Below are 4845 nucleotides of genomic sequence, written 5' to 3' on the forward strand. Positions count from 1 at the left end.
CTGCCAGCTGTATGGTCGCTTTTCCTATGAGTTCAGCCTTTCCTATGTTCCTTATGTCGACTCCCCGTGGTGCTGAAGCGAATGTGAGAGCATTACAAGGCAATATCCCAGCCCCTTTCCTTACCCCCCTTGAAGCTAGCCAATCAGATGGTCGGGTTGCACTGCAGCTAGCCAATAAGCTGACACCTGACACTACTCCCACCAGCAGCTGTGGTGCATAGTAACTTGCTGCTTTCTCATTATTATTATTATTATTATTATATTGCCAACGGCCATACCACGTTGAGTACACCGCTTCCCGTTCGATCAGCGAAGTTAAGCAACGTTGGGTCTGGTTAGTACTTGGATGGGTGACCGCCTGGGAACACCAGATGCTGTTGGCATCCCTACGTCAAATGGGGTTGGTGGAGGATTAGTGCCCCTCCCTGTAAAACAATTAACTCTAAGCCCTTGGCCACCCCGTCTGGGATACATGGCGTCTGGCAATGAATGAATGAATTATTATATTATTTTTTAACCATTATTATTATATTATTTTTTAACCATTATTATTATATTATTTTTTAACCATTATTACTATTATTATTATTGCCATTGTGTTTGTGAAGTTACTGGTACTCATGGCAGTGTTTTTTTTTTTCTTTAATTCAGGTTACAGGTTCATTTTTTTTTTTTTTTTATCATACAGGTTACAGGGGATTTCTAATAATGTCCTCTTACATTGAATGCTGTCTTACTTTTATATTATTATTAGCAATATAATAATTTATTATGTTTTTCTTGATGTTTGTGATGTGGTTCGTCTTTAATGGTGGTCAAAAACTCCGAGAAGAACACACACAAAGTTTCCGACCTTTCAACTGCTATTATTGTGAAAATAATAATACTTATGTCATAGAACTTTGACTTTATTCCACAGTATGTCACTCCTGGGACATTATGCTAATATATTATTGACATCTTATGATGTATTGCTGTAGTTATTAGTAGGATAAAAATATTTCCTTGGCTGATCTGTCCAGCAGTGGGAGGCAAAATTTTACTTCTTCACACGATATCATCATGATTAATGACAGATAGAGCAAAACAGAGGTTATTGCAATAAAGAAAATACCATAAGCTACATTTAAAAAAACACACACACATCAAAATAACAAGCAATTACTGAGATATCAAAGTTTTGAAGTTGTCAGACTGTAAACTCATTTTCTGGTGTTTTGTACTTTTGGCGCTTAGCCCAGTAATGAACTCAGCGCCTCATTTGTAATACCACTTCCACTGTCCCAATCAACATTCACGCTAACAATCGCCTTCGTGTCCGAAGAGGTTCGGATCTGACTTGTAATATGGCGAAACCTTTGACTCTGCCAAGTGTCCTTGACCCTTGACTAACCTGCTCTCAAACTTGAAATACTTCATCCTTGTGAGACACTCAGCTGTATTTGGTCTAAACAGATTCAAAAGTGTTTTTGTTCACCATGGTCTGTGACCTTGATGTCTGGGTTGTTGTTACTCCAAAAGAATCACACAATCCTAGGCTAACTTGAAAAATAAAGTTTAATCCAATTTGAATAGTCAGGTTTTGAGAACCCCCCCCCCAATTTACTATGTTCTTTGATCTTTACCTTTGACTAATTAATAACTTCACCCATTCCTAATCTTCAACCCTTCCACCAAGTTTGGTCAATTTCAGATTTAAAAATACGAAAGTTAAGCAATTTCTAACCTATGACCGTTCTTGGCTCTTGGAAAGCAGTGTTGATAAATAGGGAAATGGGCAAGGAAGAAAAAAAAATTGCTGCATGACAGTATTGTGATACAAACTCTAATGTGTGGAAGTGAAGTTTGGACCTTGTTGGAAGGACAAAAATCAAGCTTGACACCAGTGGAAATGAGTTATTTAAGAGGAGCATTTGGAGATATATGGAGAGACAGAATGACAAATGACGATGTGAAGGAGTGTTGTGGTGTGGATGTACAGTAGATGTGATAGAAGCTGTTAGAAATAATACACAGAATTGGAATGCATATGTGAATGAAGAAGAGGGGGGGAGAGGGAGGCCGAGGATGAGATGGAGGGATGGAGTAAAAAGGTATATGAGAGAGGGGGGGGATGTGAGCTGGGGAGGACAGTGAAATGGAGGCGGACAGGGCAACATGGAGGTTATTTATTTTTGGCCACCCTTTACGGAATTGAGGCCTCTGTCAACAGACAGATAGATAGAAAGGTCGACCTTTTTTGATCAATATAAATATCGCTTCCATGATCACTGGAAAATTAAATATTTTATGATTGAAAAAAAAAAATGAGATTCGTTTTCCCACTTTAGACCTAGGCCTATCGAAAACGAGAACAAGAGGAGGAGATTTTTTTTTTAGCAAATTATTTTTAGCATATTAACATTATATTTTCATTACTTTAGGGTTGTTTGGGATACAGAAAAGCTAGATGATGAAGGCTGGATACCATAAAATGTTTAAAACATAAATGTTTGGTAGCAGTGAATTTATTTAATTGAAGGTAAACGACACCTCAGAAGAATACTTATACGGTTTCTTCTAAAACTCTGATGAGCATTTTAATTTCGTGTTAAAACAGTGAAACCACTTTATACAGATCACGTGGTGTTGCAAGAGGGCGCCTTCATGTGAGGGCACAGAGTAGTTGGACAGCTTAACTGTTTGGCTATGCAAACGTCCTTCAACTACATCCCTGTCCTCTTTATTGCTTTCAACTTTATATGCAGCTAACAATCTCAGGCGTTGTTGACTTACTCTGTGGAATGATATCCTCGAAAAGAAGCAAACACGAGAGAGTTGACCCTTAAATAGAGGTTCGCTTAAAATAGCTCCTGTTCTAAGAGCTATTATAGGAGAAGTTAGAAGATGAATCACTAATATTTTTAATCTATTTTAATTAAATTCCCCAGTTATAGAATACAAAATCAAATGAAAAGTGTAGAAACAGTTATTATGGCTGCAAATATATAAAGAAATAAAATTACAGTATTAATCCACCTTTAAAAAGCAGTTTCTAAAATAACATCTTTTGAATAATATAACCTTGTCTTCAAGACACCTTATAGTCCATCCTATACAGAGGATCTGCAACAGACAAGTCTTTAGTCGTTTCATTTGTTTTAAATTATTCTCAACCAAAACTGAGAATGGGGATAATTTTTCTGTACTAGCCTTAACACCCATGTATGCTACCTTTTTCCGAATGATTATTATTCCCTTATATGAAGTATTTTGTATACCCTTGTGTGGTAACAAATAAGGATTTTTTAGCACCTCACTAAGGTGCATAGAATCATGTATGTCTTGAGTTAATCATTACCTTACTAAAAGATAAATGTTTTCTGAACATGTATATCAGTTTCACTGGGTAGAGTGCTCGAACACAATAGAAGTTGATTAAACTGAAAGTCTTAATGAATAATCCTTTTCCTTATTTACACTTAAAGAGCAAATTGTGGCCAAGATCTAAAAGAAAATTACGACAAAGTATGAAAATGCGATTGTATCCCCACTGAAATGGTCCATGGAGCCATTTAAACATCATGAAATCTTTTTTGAATCCTGGCTTCATCTCACAAGTGTAAAACCTAAGGAAACCCTTTAAAAAATCCTACTGCTATCGAAAACAAGATACAATGAAAAGTAACCTCTTCAAATACCTAATCGAAAAGAAAAATGAACATTTTTATTTTGTTCTGAACTCATGATCCTCAGGGACCGATACTAAACCCTGTTGAAATAATATGCATGGAAAAGTTTGTATTAATTTGCTGGGTTATTGCATCAACCATAAACAAAGTATCGCTAGGAGTTTGACCAGTCAGTAGAGAAGTGGCCTACAGTCCTAATGGGCCCGTGCTCGAAATCAGCTGGGACATAGCATAATTCAAGAAATTGAATTTTGTTAAAGCAAACTTTACTAATCTCCCAAATGACCAACTGTCTTTTTAAAATATTCCTGGTAATACCAATACACCAGTCTCGTTTGAGACAGCCCGAGCATGTATAAAATTGGAACGTGGGTGTTAGCCTGGAATAAGTGTTTAGAATGTAGGAGGATAGATGAACCTGCGTATCGAGCTGCAGTACCTACCTACCTACCTACATACATACAAACATACATACAAAGCTCGAGGAAACGTGGAGACTTCGAAGGTTGAATCCAGATATAAATCACACACTTGTGTAAATGGAGGAGTGAACCAAAAATGGGAAATGGTGCAGAAACAGTGTGTTTTGTAATCAAAGTCATGTAGTGAGTAGTGTTGGGGAGAAGTGCAACACAATTTGACAAAAGTGTAACGTCACAGTAAATGAGACAAAATGTGTACAAAAATGTGTACAGGAATGTGTGTACAAAATGAGACTAAATGTGTGTCTGTACAAAAAGTGACAAAATATGTCTTCACATTTTCCTTGACCTTATAAAGCAGACTTACTCCTCCTTTCTCAGCTAATTAACCACTAGGCTGTCTTAAAAATAATCTCCGTCCTTACAGAAACATTAGAGGCACCTGCTACCAAGGGGAGCCAATGGCGAAGTTACACAAATTACACAAGCCCAGTGACGTGCCATTAAGAAGGCGGAGCAAATGTTACTGAAGCTTGTATTGGCAAATACTCTCTTTTAGCTCCTCCCACGCTATAAGCTACATCCACAGTTCAAGGACAAGAAGGATTTTCTGTGTAATTTGTGAGAAAAACATCTGGTGTGTCATCAGTCCAGTTGACCACTAAGTATATACACATGGGGACTAGGGTTACCCTTTACAGGCAGCAAAACTGATAAGAAAAAAGATTTAATATTCTTAACAGCTCGCTTCT

The 4845-nt window shown here is 37.2% G+C and overlaps 1 non-coding gene across 1 annotated transcript; it reads left to right on the plus strand.

The window, feature by feature from the left end:
• Window positions 1-264: 264 nt before the first annotated feature.
• On the plus strand, window positions 265-383 carry LOC145401826 (5S ribosomal RNA). Its single transcript, XR_013897668.1, has one exon. It is a non-coding gene; the product is annotated as a 5S ribosomal RNA (ribosomal RNA).
• Window positions 384-4845: the final 4462 nt, after the last annotated feature.

This window comes from Coenobita brevimanus, chromosome 56 (assembly GCF_032717465.1).
Source record: "Coenobita brevimanus isolate Jiangsu-jjx chromosome 56, ASM3271746v2, whole genome shotgun sequence".
Classification (NCBI taxonomy): Eukaryota; Metazoa; Arthropoda; class Malacostraca; order Decapoda; family Coenobitidae; genus Coenobita; species Coenobita brevimanus.